The following is an 18,643-nucleotide window of genomic DNA, read 5'->3' as shown; positions in this document are numbered from 1 at the left end:
ATGTGCGTGCGTGTGTGCATAGGCGTAGTGTGTTGGTGTGTAGGTCTGCTGCCAGACCTGTGAGTTAGAGGATCAGCATTCCAATCTCTCCTCCATGCTGGCTCTAGGTTGTTTGTGCAATCATTGTGAATAGCCAAAAGCCATTTTCACTGAAGTGGACAGAAAATCGTCTTGCTTTCTTCAAGGATGCTCTCAAACTGTGATCAGAAATTTGCTTTCCAACATAACAATAGTGATTATTAGACATGGAAGGACGAGGATAGAGAAAAGTGACACAGAAAGAAGTCCTTTAAGTCACTGGCTGCAGTCCAGCATTAATACAATAAAGAGAAATTCACACTGTCTATAACAGGTGATTAGAGAGAGTCTGTTTGTCAGGACAAATCAGAGATGAAAGAACACCTGAAGCTGGGAAGGGTTAAAGGGGAAAAAGCACATTTCCACCTTTATTTGCAAAGAAATTCTAAAGGGTAAACCACATATTATCATTGCAGTCAAGACTTTTGTAGGTGGAAGTAGTGCCTTCCACTTTGGAGAGCTGTATTTCCTAACCTTGTAGAAGGGGGACAGCCAGGATTCTGAGTCTTTCAGTCCTGGGGAGACCATTGCTAATGGTCCACAGCTCTCACAGCTCCTCGCTCAGCTGCATGAGGGCCTGGGGAGCTGCAAGCATCGTCCCAGGGTCTGGGAGGACTTATTTAGGGAGAAGGCAGTGATGACTTTCTAAGTATCAAATCTGACGTGTGGATTATAGGCAATGTAATGGCCAGACTTCTAAGGTCTAAAGCCAAAAATTTAGAATTGCCTGCTGGAGTGGGGCACTGGCTGTGCTTGGGCAGGTCCAGCCATGACTGTGCAAGGACAGTACAGGGAGAAAACGGTGGCAGGACTATAAATAATTGGCTTAACAGACACCCAGTGAGAGAACAAGGGGAGAGAAGGAAGGGAAAATACAGTGTTGGGGAAGTTAGGACAAGTGAGAACAGGCAGTGTGTAGACATTTACGTAGGCACACATTCCATATCAAAGAGCTATGGCAAAAAAGTGATCGGGTCCCAGGTATAAAGTTGGGGTTTGGTATCTCCAGACTGAGAGAAGATAAGGGTGAAATAACAATTCTCAGCCAAAGAAAAACACTCCTTAAGTGCCAGGTACTTTATATTCATGAATCTGTTTAATTGCCCCAATAACCCTTGAGAACCAGGAATTGATATCATTCCTATTTTAAGGCTAAAAAATTGAAACTTACCTAGTTTGGTATAGTTATCCAGGGTCACAAGGTAATAAATGTTGGGGAAAAGAGGACTATGAGAAATTTATCTCATTCTAGCACTAAAGTTTTGAGCCTTAAAGCATAAAGGAGCTGTTGGAAACAAAATCAGGGTGAAGGTGGGTCTGTGGACCTGAACTAAGGAAAAAGGAGAAAGTCCCATCACCAGGACTGGGATATAAGTTCAGAGCAGAACTAACTGCAAAAAAGTGCTGCCTGCGTCCCCTGAGATGGGTTTTAGAGCTACTCACTTAGGTGTCCTAAGGAATGACCCGTCCCAGAACCTGGACCAGAGGGGCCAGGTGGAATCAGATGCCCTCAGCTCAAGGGATTGGGGAAAGTCACAGGCAAGGAAATTTAGGCAACGGATTACACCAAACACTGATCAGTGTCAAGCCCGGAAGGCTAGCAACGATGAGCAGGGAGACAGGGAGGGAGGAGTGGCCCATGGGCTTAGAAATACATCTTTCCCAGAAAAATCAAGGCAAAGATTCAACAAAAATAGTTTTTCAGCCTTGCAGAATTCCCAGTGAGAGTAATAAAAGCGAGAAACTCTTAAAGAAGATATATACTCACATACTCAAAACCTTTACTGAGTACCAACTGTGTTCCCTGTTCTGTGATCTAGACGTGTCGAGATAATGAAAACATAGCTGTACTCCAAGTAACTCACACCCTTCAGTGCAGAGCTGGGGCAGCCTGTGCTCGTGTGCAGCAGAGACAGGGCCCTTCTCTACGATGGCACAGAGGGTGGGACTCGGATCTGCTTATGGGATTTAAAGGGATGTAGATTTAATATTTGAATCAAGAAGAATGTTTTTATTGTTAGTATCTCTAACAATGAGATTACTTGAAGAATTTATAGAAGAGTTTCCTGCATTTTTTATGAAGTTGAACTAGATAACTCTGAAGTTCTCTTTGGACACTCATATTTTAAAGTTGTATGTTATGCTATTTTTTATTAACTAGTAAATTACACTCACTCCAATTTTATGAGATGAACAGTGGTGAAAGTCTGCCCAACAGGATTAAAGATAAACAATGTCAGACTTCACCTTCTCAATAAAGTCAAAATAAGTGTATCTTCTAATTTTTAAAAATAATTATGAACCGTATTTGTCATGACAACAGGAAAAATCATCTCAACCCATTTTGGTACTATTTGTGCCTTTGCTCATTGCCTTGACTTTTTATATAATTTTAGCTGACATGTTTTCATTTTCGTTTTGTAATTCTACATATAGCTCAAACTGAAAAAAAAACCCATACTGCAGACTGCATCAAGAACTTTCTGAGCAACAATTAAGGAAAACCCAGCACAGTGGCTACAAGGGAAATTTCCAAGGACAGGAGCTGTTTCTGAATCAGTTACTCTGGTGTTACAGGGTGCCCCTGAATCCCACCAGATGTTAGATGTGCTGTCTCTTGATGTGAAACAAATTCAGGTTTTGGTGGTCTGGATCCCATCACAACTTGTGATTCCAGATCTATTATTTATATCAGCAGTCCCCAACCTTTTTGGCACCAGGGACAGGTTTTATGGAAGACAGTTTTTCCACGGACTGGGGGCAAGAGGGAGATGGTTTCAGGATGATTCAAGCAAATTAAATTTATTGTGCAATCAAACCTTTCTGCTAATGATAATCTATATTTGCAGCCACTCCCCAGGCTAGCATCACTGTCTCAGCTCCACCTCAGATCATCAGGCATCAGATTCTCATAAGGAGTGCAAACGTAGATCCCTTGCATGCACAGTTGACAGTAGGGTCCGTGCTCCTATGAGAATCTGATCTGACAGGAGGCGGAGCTTAAGTGGTGATGTGAGCAATGGGGAGCAGCTGTAAATACAGATGAAGCTTCGCTGGCCCAGTGCTCACCTCCTGCTGTGCTGCCCTGTTCCTGACAGGCCATAGACCCAGTCCGTGGCCTGGGGGTTGGGGATTGCAGATTTATATAATGGAAATAAAACAGCGCCTTTACCTCCATTACTCAAATTTGATTTTTGGAGTTAGACTGATTTCTGTTTGCCTCTCAGCTCCACAGTTTACCTATGTAAACTCAGACCAGTTATTTTACTTCTGTGATCCCTGTCCCTTTACCAAGGACAATTATAAGAATTAAATTAGATAGCTATTGGAAAACAGTAGGTGTTCCATAAATGTTAGTAGTTTTCACCTGAAGTTTAGGCAGTCAGACAAAACAGGAACTTCTACCTTGGCTGCTTTGAAGCAGCCACTGTGACAACAGGAGAAGAAGCCATTGGGACATAGCAACTTTAAAGCAGATATCTTGATGTGGCCACATATAAAGATCAAACTGTGAAATGATTGATTTGTCTTTATTAAAGTATGTGTCCACAAAAGAATGTTCCTGGCCCTAACTCTCTTCTTGACCCTCATCACCTCTCATTCCAGCCCATCCCAAGACACCTTCCCTGACCTCGCTGCATCACTGACCTGCAGAGATCCAGCTCCTCACAGGGGCAGGGCCCAGGGCTGGAATGTGGGTGTCTGAAAGCTGAAAGGTGAATATGGCTGGTCAGAAAACAATGGCAGAAGCAGATCAGGGCTGGTACAAATTGCCAGAACCACTTTTGACATTTCAACTGTATTCCACCTTTCTCATTACAATATTGCAGTTGGCTCAGATCTTCTCAAACCTGAGAACAAAACATGTATTCCTTGGAGTTGAGCCACTGGGGATATTGCTCTGTGCTTAGCTATTAACCCACTATCACCCTTTATATCGGAGTCTCCCTCCTCCCTAAAATAGAGCTAATAATAACTGTCTCCATTTAGTTTGTGCTCTCTATGTGCCAGGTACCATATCAGACGAAACTAGATAATATCTAAGATATAGATACTATTAAAGGCTTTGGAAAGGAGGCAGAGAGAAGCTGAGTAATTTGGAGAGGTCACACCACTAATGAGTAGCGAATTTGGTCTCTGCCTTCCAGACTATGGGCTTTCATAACTTCTGGGAATATTGCCTCTCGCTCCCTCTGAATTCTCAGGATTATTTCAAGACTCATAGGAAATAAAAGAAGGAGGGGAGGGGGCAAGGGGGGTTTTAAAAAGAAAAGCTTAAAGTGTTTCATAAGACATTTATGGTTAAACACATGGCCATGCATCTATATTGTCTTAGAATTTTCATGTAGATGAACTTCATTCTTTCAACCTGTGTCATTTCTACTAGTAAAATCGAAACCAGAAGACATGGAATATAGTAGGTGTTACTTACTGCATAGCAACGGTCCAGATTACGAATTGAAAGAAAATAATGAGTAGATGAAAAACATTAAAAGTTAGAAAGCCCAGTGCTTTTATACCTAATCAGATTTCAGTGCCTGAAGATCTTATTATTTTTTGAAGTACCTTTTAGCAGTTGTTTTTCCAGGATCTTTATAGCAGTTCTGTCTGTACTTTTAGCTGAGAAGATGTAATTAATTTGAAATAGATGACAGCATATTTTCTCACCGTTTCAAATTCTTGATGCCAGTTTGTTGTCACTTTGCAACAGTGGAAGAGTGACAAAGGCATACAAAGAGACGGTTTATGAATGACTATTTCCACAGGAAATTAAAGATTCACCTCTTCCACATTGTCCCACATCAATAAGTAATGTCAGCTGGCTAAGTCATCATCCTTTTAGTCTCTCTGCATCTCTGAATGTTACTTCCCCTAACAGATCTGTAAATGGCACTGGCATTTTTAATCTGTTTGGTTCAGCATTCCCCAGGGATTATATAAGAGGAAGAAAAATTATTCCCAGCCATAGACCACGCATCAACCAAGCATGACTACTGAGCCAAAGAAAGCAGCATAAAGGTGCCTGTTAGCAGAGATACACACAAAAAGGAGCTTAAGATAGCAGGCGAGCAATTAGCCCAGGCTTGGATCACTTTGTAATCCACTACTACATGATCTTACCTTAGCTGCAGACAATGAAGTTCAGATCCAAACCCCATGTACTTTTCATCCTGTGAGAGCACTGCGCTAGGCATCTCAGGGCTCCTTCCTCTTTGCCCTGTTAGTGCTCTCTCTGACGCTGTCAGCACCTACCGCCATGGAGATGAGAAACCCCACCGGAGAATCTCGCTCTTCTTTGCCTTTCCGGACACATTCACCGCAGACAAAGGCTACTGAGTTCTCAGCTTCACTCTAGTGAATCGACACTTTCTTTAACTGGTTCCCATGCCTACACGTAGTAGATGGTCTTGCCATTGGTGGCTGACGGAAAGCAACAATCAAGAGAAAGATCCTTCCTGCATTCCCATTTATATCTTTGTCTTTGGATCAAACTTCGGTGAGCTTATTGAATAATAAGAATCTCCTCAAATCACAAAGTGGCCACACATTGCCTCTAAACTTCTTATCGTCCAAGAAGGCTCAGTTTTCTCTTACTGTCATTTTTAAGATTTCTACAACTTCTTCCAAGTGTGTTCTTCTAGGTGCAGGTGCTCTGTTATTGTCACAGTAAAGCTTTTTCTATGCAAACACACACCCTGTCTGACCATGTAATCCTACACCTAAGGCAAACAGCATCTTGCCCAACATCATTTCATATGAGCTCTGAGGAAGCATGTGACCCCAGAAAGACTATTGGCGAGGTCAGTCTTGATTCCAGGGATAAAGTTTAGATGTTCTCCCAAGAAGTTTTGGTTTTGTTTTGCAGCTTGTTTGTTTGCTTCCTCTTAAGTTTGAGATAGGAGAAGGAGTGATTTTCTTGTTAATGTTCATTTTTTACCTATCAGTAAGTATTATAATTTGGAATGAGCTAGTCATAGAAGCTGACATTTGTGAGAAATTGGGTAAATGCTGGTGCTATTTATTGGGGATGATGGAACTGGGAGAGAAGGAGATTTGAAGTGGGGGAAATGAATGTTTTTATTGTGGTAAAATGTGATATGTTCTCTGACAATCAAAGATTTCAAGTAGATAATATATTAGTCTGGAGGTCAGGGTTGAGGTCCAGAATTAAGGTACAAGATTGGCAGTTATCCATGTATATATAGGGTATTTAAAACCATGAACATGGATGAAACCACACAAGAGTCAGAGTAGTTAGAAAAGAGAGATTCCAGTGACTAAGACCTAGGAAAACCCAGTTTGAGGTTGGGAACATGAGGACGATCCAACAAAGGTAGTTGAGAAGGAGAATGGCTTGAAGTAGAAGGAAAATTGTGAAATGTGGTATGAAGTGAAGAAAGTATTACCAGAAAAAGGCAGTGATGAACAGTGTCAAATACTAATGATATGTTAAGAGGAGGACTAAGAATTGGCCCTGGATCTGGCAATGTTATGTCACTTGTGGCCTTGATAAAATGTCACAATAGAGGTTTTGGAGACAAATGCCTGATTAGACTAAGAACAATTGAGAACAGGATGAGAGGAAGTTGAGAAAGCGTGCATCAAACCTACAGGGAGTTTCTGCTATGAAACGGAGTAGAAAAATGTGGTGATGAATGGGAAGAGATGTGGGGATCAAGAGGTTTATTTTTCAGGGAAAGGGTTTTGTTTTATTTTAATGTGGGAGATGTTACAATTTATTACATAAGATGTTCCCAACTGACTAATGTTTCAATTAAGCAAATGTCCTGCAATTAATCTTGTGTGTCATTTCTATCAAAAATAAGTACTTTTGGTCAACATGAAGAAAGTATCCTGTTTGTTCTCATGATTTCATTGCAAAATCATGGGGAGAGAATGGAATACTGTTATTGGATCAACCACTGGGTCCTCTTTGCACATCTGTTGCTAACCACCAGTTTCAACAAATTGGGTAAAAAATGAATAATTCAATCATTATTTTCTATCTTATTTTTTCTACATTATGTGAAATACTTTGCTTAATTTCTTCTTAAAACATTGGCTGTTTTTGTAATTGTGTAAAACGATGTAAACCATAGAAAATATAAATTCCATAATAATAACTTTTCAGTAAACATTAACTAAAATAATCCTGTCCATCCACAAATTAATCATAACTTAATTCTAAACTACTTGTTCACCTAGAATATTGCTTGGTGTGCAGTTAATGCTTAATATTTATTTCTTTAAAATATGAATGAGTTTATGAATAACATAACACTGAAGAGATCTGCAATTATAACCATTTATTACTTTAAGAGTGACATTAGTATTAAGACTGGGTTGTAAGTCTGAGTCCTTTATAAACCAAAAGAGAAAATGAAACATAAGACACAATGGGGTCTACTTTATCTAACAGGTTGATATATTAATGATAGATATAGTTTATATATATATATATATATATATAGTTTTCCTATAGCTGTTGTAGTGCTATTGAGAAGGGACCTAAATTGTATTGAAAAGAATAATTTTAAATACATAGACTATCCTAGACTTGGGTTTCTCAACCTTGATATTTTATACCAGATAATTCTCTGTTATGGGAAGATGTCCTGTGACTTATAGGATGTTTAGCAGCATCCCTAAACTCTTTCCACTAGATGCCAGTATGCCCCCAAACCCAACCATGACATCCAAAAATATGCCAAACACCCCTTGGTGAGCACAATCACCCCAGGTTGAGAATCACTGTCCTAGACAAAAAGAACCAAGTACATGAGTTTTACTCTTGTTTAGCGCAATATATAATAGAATATGGATTCGTGAAATACATAAATTTTTTTTTCATAAAACACAATAAAGGTGAAGTCTTTAAGGAGAGGGCACATGCGTAAAATGTGTAAAAAAAAGGAAGCAATGTTTGTAACATTGAATTTCATATGGCTCTGTGGCAAGACTTATGAAAATAAATATTCATAAGTAGAAAAGTAGAAAGCTGGACTTCAGGAAAAATGGGTAGAGATTAAGCACATTTTCATGTGAGAAGAGTGCAAACACTGGCTTTTCAGAGTATTATGTTAAGATTAGTTTAATTTTTTTCTGTTTAAATTGAGTGGCAACCTAGTGGTTAAGAGTTGAGACAGAGAACCACTCTGTCAATTAGAATCCTGTCTCCAGCTACTTTATTTAACCACTCTATGCCTCAGTCCCCTAATCTGCAAAAGACAGATAATAAAATTATCAATTGCATACAGCTCTTAGCAGAAGTAAATGAATTAATATTTGTAAAGTACTTAAAACAGTAGCAGGCAAAAGTGAATGCCATCTAAGTGTTTGTTATGGAAATCCGACTGGGAGAATATAAAGTGAGATGCGTGTAGGTTGGTGGACAAGAAAGAGTGAAGTTGTCTGAGTGGTGAAGAGACAGAAAATGAAAAGTACTAAAAGACCTTACGTGGCCATAGGAACGGGCAGAGAAGTATTAGGTAAGGTTAAAGGTGTGCAAATGAAAGGCATTGATCGTAGAGAAATACTGTATCAACTATTCTGATAATCCGTATGATAATCAAATTGTCTAATTCAGTAAAGTAATTTGAAATAGAGGGAAAAAAATCTGACTTTTATATGATACCACATAGACACTAGGTAATGGAGAAAATTTTTAATTTTAACCCGATTTTGCATACCCAATAAAAAATTTTAAGTTGTTCCGTACAGGTACAGGCTCAGCCCTTGCTGAAACCATGCCTTCAGACAGACCCAAACAAACTTCACAGGTTTCATTTTTGCCAACCTGAAGGCTTCCTGTTATTCTAACTGCCTGGCTACCGTAGGATACAGAGGAAGTGTCTCAAGTTCTCGCTGTTAAACAGACTTTCCTTCTCAAGGTCTCCCCCGCTACTCATGATTCTAAAGTTATTTGAACCTCTCTGATGTATTTTCCTTTCTTTGGCCGAACTGTGCTGATACGGAACAGGCTATACTAATAGATTTTAAAATCTGAAATCATAAATAAATCAGTAGCAACATGGTTAGCATGTTGTTTCTCTCTAATTAATGATACTTATTTAATTTTAAAGTAGAACAGTGAAGCTTAATAGGAGTTTCTGTTTGGGTCACTTGTTTCTGAATTTGAATGAATTATTTTTCCTGTTGGTTTGTTGCACCTTCTCCCAAACATACACATCGTCAGGCAAAGATCCTCTGAGATGACCACCGAAATGATTGAGTCAGGTAATGTCATGAGAAGGTTCAACTTATAATGGGAGCCATCAGAAGATCACTAACACAGCAAGAATGGCTATGAACCCCCTCAAAGTGCTTCTCACTCTCTGCCTGACCAGTTTCATGCACTGGAACCACACTCAACCCTCCACCTCTCTGTTTTTATTTTTGATGACTCAAAATTACCAAACAGCGAGTCCTTCCTAAAACTCAGATAAAAATGCATCTCCCTGTGTTTTTCACAAGACTTTCCTGTCTTCATGCTGTCCTCTGAAGCTCTGCAAAACAAGTCTTGTACTACTTCCTGCAGCCAGTTCTTCAGATAAATAAAGATAAGAAACTTGTAACTGCTTCTTACCTTTCAATTCAGTCTTTATTTCTTCCAGTGAAAAATTTCCAAAGCTTCCTATTAGTCCCAATATCCCTAGTGATTATTACATCTGTTATTTTTGATAGTGAAAAGGGTGGGGAGAAATGCTAAAGTCATGGGATACCAGGACAACCAAGAGTGCTGGGACATATGGTCAACTTGTTTATAAGCAGTGGTGTGCTGGAAAATGTTAACAACTGCCTTTCTGGGGGAAACAAAAGGACTGACTCTGACTTGTATAGCTTCCAATGTCTGTGGTGTAAATACTCCAATCATGGCTAATTTCAGGTTACTGACGTGAGGTCTCATAACATGGAGTTGGTAAGCGGTGTGCACAACTGGCTTTTGTGAGCTGGTAGGAGCTGGCTTTAGCACTGCACTGAATTATAAGTCACATCTTAGAATTTGCTCAATGTCCTAGCTGTTCTCTGAATGGCCCTTTTAAAATGTAATGCATTTTAATTCATAATTTTTGAGGTGTTGTTTGACCAGTCCTGAATCAGTCCAGATTCCACTCAAAATTCCCCTTCAAAGGTTCAATTACACTCAAAATTCAACTTCAAAGCTACTATGAGTGAGTGAAGTATATAAGTCACACATAAAGTATACAAAATCATATATAAAGCCTCTAGCTTCTAATATTTGGGTCAGAAAAAAAATGGTCTTCGATGTCAGTGCTGGAAATAAAATTGGGCAAAGTCCATATATCAGTGTACATTCTCATTATATCATATATACTCTAAGCAGTTATCATATACCACTAAGCCATAATTTAAAAAATGTTTAATGGAAGAGAAGAGAAAGTGAATTTAAACTTCTGTCTTGTTAAAAGTGATACTGCAGAAGTGATCTGTCTTAAAGTTTAAGAATATTTTCATATAATTCGGTAAGAATTTAAGTCCCTATTATGAATTAAAGAAACTCTATAAATACTCAACTTAAAACTCTAGTTATGAATAAACTTCTTTTTATGTTTTAGCATTTTCCACTCTTGGTTGGCTCCTAATTTCTGAAAAGCCATGAATATGTTTGTTTTTGTTCTTCAGTGAATCTATTCTGCAGTAGTTACTTGTTGAGTCACATTTCCCCAAGGGTGCAATTTACACCCTGACTCTATTCATGCTGAATGAAACTGATTGAGACAAACTGTGTTAGCACTGAATAGGAGCTAGCAGGAAAAATGAAAATGCTTCATCATGGGATCTAAGATGTGAAGAAATAGGAGATAGAGCTGGAGTGATGAACAGCATCTGGCAGATCACATTAAAGAATTTGGGTAATTCTAGGGGAGCATTAAAGAGATCAGGAGATGAATACAATCTAATTAGCATAAAAATAAAGTATGTAAGGTTCATATTTAAGATTATGGCTCTGGTGGTGAGAATAGATTGGCCAGACAAGAGATAGGAAGGTCAGTAAGGAGGATATTGCATAATCTAGGGGAGTAAAGCAAAGGGAATGGATTCAAGAGATACATGGAAGTCAGAATCCACAAAAATCAGAAATCAATTAGGGAGCAAGGGGAGAAGTAAAAGGAGATGAAATGGCAGAGTAGAGGGCCAGGAAAAAGTCAAGGGTGATCCCAAGGAATGCATGGGCACAGATGCAATCAAGTCTATAGGTCTTGACTTCAAGTCTACAAGTTTGTGATATTATTTTCCTGTCAAATAGAAAGGGGTCATGGGTAAAGGAGATAGAAATAGGGATTTAAAGAGAATGGAAAATATTTGAAATTGTCACCATAGGAAAGTTGAAAATATGTTATATGGGGCTACATTGAAGGCTTGTTCTTAGTAATATTTCCTCAAGCAACTATTAGAATATGCATAATTTGAAAAAGTATTCTTGGCACTCCTGACAGATCCCCTTCAACTCCCCATCATGAACTGCTCCTCTAATTTCTACTGAAACTCACCAAATAAAATAAACATTTCTTGATTTAAGAATTTTAATAAGGTAACTCATTCCATTCTTGGTTTCCAGTTGGACCACTAAATAACCTTTGTGACAAAAACAGTGAAATTCCCACAAAATATTTGTTCCAAAAATATTTGCTAAAGACTTCCTGGAATAAATCCCTGACATCAGCAAGGAGATGGGAGTACACAGGCGGTGCAATCAACACGTCCTTTATGTGGAACTCCGTAATTTAGTCAAGGAACACCCACTCCCCTCCAGTGAGGTCATGTCTCGCTTGGGACTGGATGGCTAACTTTGTATCTGTGATTGCATTAACAAAAATGCACATAAAATGTCCGGGAATTTTTCCTTTGTTTTATTCAGAAATCAAACTTGCCCACGTCATGTCTGCAAAATGAGCATTTCTCCATGTCAGGAGGTTTCTTTGATTGTAACAGAGTTTAAAAGAGAATGGAGAATATATACTATGTTAGGGCATGTTACCTTTTTGGTTGGCTACATCATGTACATATACATCTGTGCCTCTGGAGTATCATATTTTCAATGTATATTTGTTTATACTCTTAAAAAGTAAAATTTGTATCTGAAAACCTTGATCAAATTACTAGCTTTAAGCTTCTCTATAAGGAGAAGCCATTGAGAATACTGAGGTGAAATTGCCTAATACCAAACCATGTTAGTTTTGAGAGGCTTGATTTTTAGTATAGTAGAAGGTTGCTATCACCTGAATTATGAAGACAGTTCCTTAATTCTCTGTGTCACTTAATGCATCTATTTTCTTTTAGCATTGCTTATCCAATGCCTAACAACATCCAAAAAATCATCGAGTTACCAGAACTTTCCAAATCTTGGCTCTGAGTGCTATGTTGTCACATCAAATGTACAAAAGATTGTTAATTTGGAAATATAAATACATATTTTGATGTAATAATAATAATCGCTATTACTATTGAATAAATATTACATATTAGGACTTTGGTAACTATTTTACAGAAATTATCTCTCTTAATTCTTAACCCTGTAAGATAGGTGCTATTGTCACTATAGTAATTTCTAAATAAAAAATTGAGATTTAATTATGTTAATATACTCTATTAAATTCACCCAATGAATAAAAGTTATTGGCAGAATTTGAACTGAGACTATATAATATCCGAGATCACATACTTCACAGTCAGTGAAGGCAAAATAGACCTTTTCAAAGACATAGAGCCAATTTGAACTATCCACAGGTAATTGTCATATTACCTCTGAGTAGTTTTACAAAGAAGCAACTAGTCAAACAAGACATGCACAAGCAGTGAGAGTTTTGCTGAGATGAACTGGAAAAAGGACTGTGTAATACAAATGCCAAATCATCACAGATCTGAGTTAGGTCAGAGGAATCTTGACCCAAATCTGAACCAGTCCCAAAAATTTTTCTGGCTTTCAAAATTAATGGCTCCACATTTGATATCCAGGGGCCCTAAATGATTTTTGGGAATGGATAATCTTGCTACTAAAAGGATTCTGTATAGAGATCATAATAAAGACTGTGGAAATAAACAAAAACCATCCAAACCAGAACAAGCAGAGGTTATTTATGCAGAGCTTGCTCTAGCGAGGGAGTCAGGTACCACCACTTTTGTTTGGCAGAGACTCAAAGACAGGCAGTGGGAAAGCTTTACAGTGGAACAGAAAGACAGCTTTAGGTGTGCCCTGATCAAAAGCTGTTGGCCTAGGGAAACTGAGGGCAGGCTAAGTAGAAGCAGAGCATCCTATGTGATCAGTTGAGGAAGCATATTTTGTTTGTCTGGTTGGTTCTGAGTGGGAAGTGAGAACAAACATTAGGGAAGCTGGCAGTCGTTGACCAAGTTCTGACTATTTTGGACTAAATGCTACAAAAGTCATGGTGGCTGCAGAGATTATTGTCACAGTTGTTTTGTCATATATGGACTGGCCGTTATTCACTTGTATATTCAGCCTCTCAAGATAAACAACACACTATGGTGGTAAATGAAAAATGTGGGACAACAAATTTACACAGATATGCTTTTTGAACCGATAGCCTCCACACCAATACTTATTAGTTGAATTATTTGTGAATAAAATAAAAAATTATTCAGAAGCTTCCATAATAAGATGAGTCAAAAAAATACATCTGATCTTTTTTTAACACCCCCCCAACCACCACCACCACCCAGGGCAGCTTCCCTCTCTTAGAAATCTAATTATTTATTAGCCAATACATTAGAGCTTGATTGATTTAATTGTAATTCAATCTTTCTAATCTTAATGAAAACTATTGCAACAAATGCTCAGTGATGAGGGTTTTCTGTGGACAAATTTTATGGCCTTGCAATATAGGATCTGGAGAAAAACAATTCCTGCCATTTCTCAGGACTGGTTAACTACAGGCAAGTAAGATGCATCATGGTCTTGGAAACATGGCTTGCCTACTTTGCATTTACCTTCAAGTGTGACTCTATGTAACAGCCCAAAATTGTTTTAAACCTATGGGGGATAGTGGTAGGATAAATTTCAGCCTTGTCAAATCTACCTTTTCAAATTTGTATTAATCAAGTAAATGAATCAAAAAAATCAAGTAAATGAATTTTACCATTTTCACCACATTAACTAATAAGTAAGTATAATGGACAGATAATAATTGAGATATTTGGCAAGCCCATCCTTTAAATCTGGATGATATCTATATATACAATATATAATTTTACTAACTGTTAGCAGTTCAAGTGCCATCACTTCTCAAATTTTCAATTCTAACGCTGACTAATCAACTTCTTTTCAGCATGTAGATGTTTTCTCTCATAGAATGATTTAGTTGAGATTCCCACCTTTCCAACCTGCCCCACCCTCTACTGCTTAAAAATATTGCTCTTGCTGCCATGAAAATAAGGACCAAAAGATACTCTTGGCCAAAATAGTTGAGTCAGTTATTCCATGCAGACACTTCTTGAAGGTTACTTTTATTTTCACTTTGACTTTTTCCAAAGCCTTAAGTAAATGCAAATGTTAGTATTGTTATTTCTCTTTAGGCTAGGAAGTCTGGAAAATATAGAGGAAGCTTCAGAACACAAGACTGTTTGGGACTCAAGAGAAGTTATGGAAGAAAATCTGAGTCATGAGCTGTTGCATTAGTACTCAAATCCCAGTTTTCCCCATGTTTATGGGATAACTATTCATGAAAGTGCTTCCTATATTTCACCTTTCCCCAATCTATGGTTAATTTTTTGCCCTTTATTGGCCCATTTTTTTAAATTTTTCACTTCCTCTTTATGAAATGTGTTTTTCCATTTTGTTTACTATCCGTACTAAGATTGCCTGCTTATTGATCTAATCAAATTCAAATTGTTACAGAAGAATTACAAAATTACAGATTACAAAAGAACAGTCAGCCATGCCTCTTCAAAGAGATGAGAAATTCAAATAATAAGTAGAAAAATAAGTGCTCCCATACAGTATTATCTTATCATCCCATAATGGCCAATATAAACTAAAAGTCCATAATACATGGAATTACTAGTGAGAAAATGAAAGCAAAGTCATCCTTAATTTCACTGTGTTCCTCTACTCTAGGGAAAGCATGGAGTCGCTGATTTCTTTGGCATCACCATCTATTATGGGTTGAATTGTGTCCCCTCCAAAAAATTTTTAAAGTCCTAATTTGTCATACCTCTGAATGTGACCTTATTTGGTAAAAGGGTCTTTGCAGATGTAATCAAGTTAAGCAGAAGTCATTGAGAGTGGGTCCCAATTCAATATGACTGATGTGCTTATAGGAAAGGGAAATCTAGACACAGACACACACAGAGAAGAAGTCCATACAAAGATAGAGGCAGAGATCGGAGTTATGCAGCCACAAGCCAAGGAATGCTGGGGGCTAGCAGAAGCTAAAAGTGGCAAGGGGCCGGGCGCGGTGGCTCACGCCTGGAATCCTAGCACTCTGGGAGGCCGAGGGGGGGTGGATTGCTTAAGGTCAGGAGTTCGAGACCAGCCTGAGCAAGAGCGAGACCCCGTCTCTACTAAAAATAGAAACAAATTAGCTGGCCAACTAAAATATATATAGAAAAAATTAGCCGGGCATGGTGGCGCATGCCTGTAGTCCCAGCTACTCGGGAGGCTGAGGCAGTAGGATCGCTTAAGCCCAGGAGTTTGAGGTTGCTGTGAGCTAGGCTGACGCCATGGCACTCACTCTACCCAGGGCAACAAAGTGACACTCTGTCTCAAAAAAAAAAAAAAAAAAAAAAGTGGCAAGGGACTATTCTCCCCTAGAGAAGAGAATTCTAGCCTCTTGAACTCTAAGGGGATAAATTTCTTTTGTTTTAAACCACCCAGTTTGTGGTACCTTGTTACAGCAGCCTTAGTCAACTAATATGGTATAGCATCCATACTTACATTTGAAAGGTTATTTTATATCTTTTAGGTTTTCTTCTGTTTATTCCTCTCTGAGGAATCTTTTACCAACTTTTAACCTTTGAAAATTAATGGATGTGATGGTTAATTTGATGTGTCAGCCTAACTGGGCCAAGGGTTGCCCAGATAGCCAGTAAAACATTATTTCTGGGTGCATCTGTGAGGGTGTTTCTGGAAAAAATATTAGCAGTGAGATTAGTGGACTGAGTAAAAGAGATTTCCCTCACCAGTGTTGGGGCATCATCCAATCCACTGAAGGAAAGGTGGAGAAAGGGAAAACTCATTTTTTGTTCTGGAGATGGGACATCCATGTTCTCTTGCCCTCAGACATCAGAGGTCCAGGTTCTCCGGCCTTTCCACTTAAACTAAAAGTTATACCATTGGCTCTCCTGGTTCTTAGAGCTTTAGAATTGGACTGAATTATACCTCCAACTTTCCTGGTTCTCCAGCTACCAGGTAGCATATTGTGGGACTTCTTAGCCTCTGTAATTATATGAACCAATTCCCATAATAAATCTCCTTTTGTTTTATCAATAGCTGTCTATCTATCTATTTATCTACCTTATTCGTCCTGTTTCTCTAGAGAATCTTGGCAAACACAATGGTCTAGTAAGTATTTCAATTATTTCCAGTTGTAAAACCAGCTGCCCGATGATATAACTCATGCTGAGTTGGTTTTCCAGAAATGCCATTCTAGATATTAAGCTTACTCTTAGGTTGCAACATATCCCATTATCACGAGGTAATAGAAATCTTAAAATGCTGCTCTTTAACTGTACATGGTATCTGCAGATCACTGGATGTATATCTTCTTGAGGGAGGGGAGTAAATCTGCCTATGTGGTCTGTTCCATAAGTCTAAATATACAGGCCAAAAGCAGCAAGCAAACATTTGAAGTATATTCTCCAAGTTATTTCAATCCTGTATAGAAACAAAGACTCATAAAACAATAAAAAATAAATAGATAAATAAAGAGAGAGAGCTTTCTGTGGTTCATCCCAATGTGCTTTTAGACAGATACTTTAGGATTCTCTTATTTCTAGTGCAGAACAAATTTTAAACTTTCTGGTATTGTGTAACATTCGTTTTCCCAGCCTATAAATGAAGCTCAGCTTAAACAATGCAAGTAACCACCGCTCCTGTCCATCCTAAACTACAACTCTCACCCAGGATGTCATACTACTAGACATGTTAACATTCTATTGTATATGGACTAATGTACCCTAAATGCCCAAATTTAGTGTGAATATGAAATAGGAGGGTCAGTCAGCATGAGGTGACTCTCAATGGATTAGAGTATCAAGATGATTGGGGGGTATGGGCTAAAATCAGGCAAAGCAGCTCCTCTAATAAAGCCCTGCCCAGGTAATAGCAGGAAACTGAAGGTCTATCTAGGGCAAAAGCAGGGAACCACATCTTGCAACCAGTAGAACAGATGAAATAGGTACATCAGAAGCAAGTGTGTGTCTATGTGTGTGTGTCTGTGTGTAGTGGGGACAGGGTAGGGGTCTAAAATAAATACTGCATATCTTCAATTTGTTTGCGGCAAATCCTATCAAGAAGAAAATCTTACTATACATCATTCCTAAGCCTAATTTTTTATTCTTTGCCACCCCCAAAATGAATGCTATTACCCTGCCTATTATATTCAAGGAGGGTAATAAGATGTTAGTACATTTATGATTTATAAGACATGATCCTAGTCCACAGGAAGTTAGTAAGCTATTTAGAAGACAAGATATAACAAACAGGAAATTATCTTATCACTTAAATGGCATTTTTTTACTTCATTTTTATGTCAGTGAACAGTCAAATGAGTGGCAAATGATCACAGGTGATGCTCACGTGAGGAGGAGAGGAAAGGGACATAGGAATCAGGTCCAAGAAGGACATACTCTTTGTCAGTTTCATTCCACTGGAAGGGTGTCATGTCAAAGGTGAGTGTGGCTATCACTTTGAAAGACATGCTTCGATGGGTAAGAGTCAAGTGGGAGAGGACTTACATTCTCCAGATGGGAGAAAAAATAAGGCATTTTTGTAAAGTAGGGAAGCTGGAGTCCTGGAAGAGAGGAGAAGGAGAGAAGACCAAAATATAAAGTTGGGCCTCAAATGGCAAAGCTCTTACCTGCCAGGCTAAGGATGTTGAATCTTTAATAGCCACACATTTCCTGAAGAATATTTCTGAGCAATGTTTTGGTTACAGTTCTGGCAATTGAGCTAAAAAAAAAAAAAATGGATGACACTTTCACTTTTCAGGTGATCTGTCTAACGGGTTTAGCAAAATTATGCAGTATTTAATACATTCATGATCACCCAGGTATACATGGCATAAAATACTAAAGAGAACTACAGAGCCTGAGAATTCAAAATGATAGCCTTGAACTTTTAAATGTCTATCATATGAACATACTAAATGCACCCGATGAATCTGCAACTCACTCTGTAAGAGGGCTATGTACCTGACTGAGGTCCATAATTTAGGCTAGAAAACAAAAGTACCTGGGAAAATAAAGTCCAAGTATCTCCACTGACCTCGATTACCCAAATAATGTGTGCAATATTATCCAGCCAAAGCGTAACAAAGATGATCTGTTTTCCACTGGCTAAAGGTTTGTGAGATGGCATTGTTTTTAG

The 18,643-nt window shown here is 38.4% G+C and overlaps 1 protein-coding gene across 7 annotated transcripts in view; it reads right to left on the bottom strand.

Moving 5' to 3' along the window:
* KCNJ16 (potassium inwardly rectifying channel subfamily J member 16) overlaps positions 1-18,643 on the bottom strand; it is a 52,589-nt gene that overhangs the window by 17,859 nt on the left and 16,087 nt on the right. For 4 of the 7 annotated variants that reach the window (XM_045525224.1, XM_045525228.1, XM_045525225.1 and 1 more), the window contains exon 2: positions 18,135-18,226. The exons of 1 other annotated variant lie outside the window; for it this stretch is intronic. The gene's annotated coding sequence lies outside the window, so the exon portion shown is untranslated. Of the gene's footprint in view, positions 1-3,726; positions 4,063-18,134; positions 18,227-18,643 lie in introns of those variants that run through there. 2 more of the 7 variants (XM_045525229.1, XM_045525230.1) reach the window with 2 other exon arrangements.

Source organism: Lemur catta, chromosome 15 (assembly GCF_020740605.2).
Source record: "Lemur catta isolate mLemCat1 chromosome 15, mLemCat1.pri, whole genome shotgun sequence".
Classification (NCBI taxonomy): domain Eukaryota; kingdom Metazoa; phylum Chordata; class Mammalia; order Primates; family Lemuridae; genus Lemur; species Lemur catta.
This window is presented reverse-complemented; position numbering and strand designations above follow the sequence as displayed.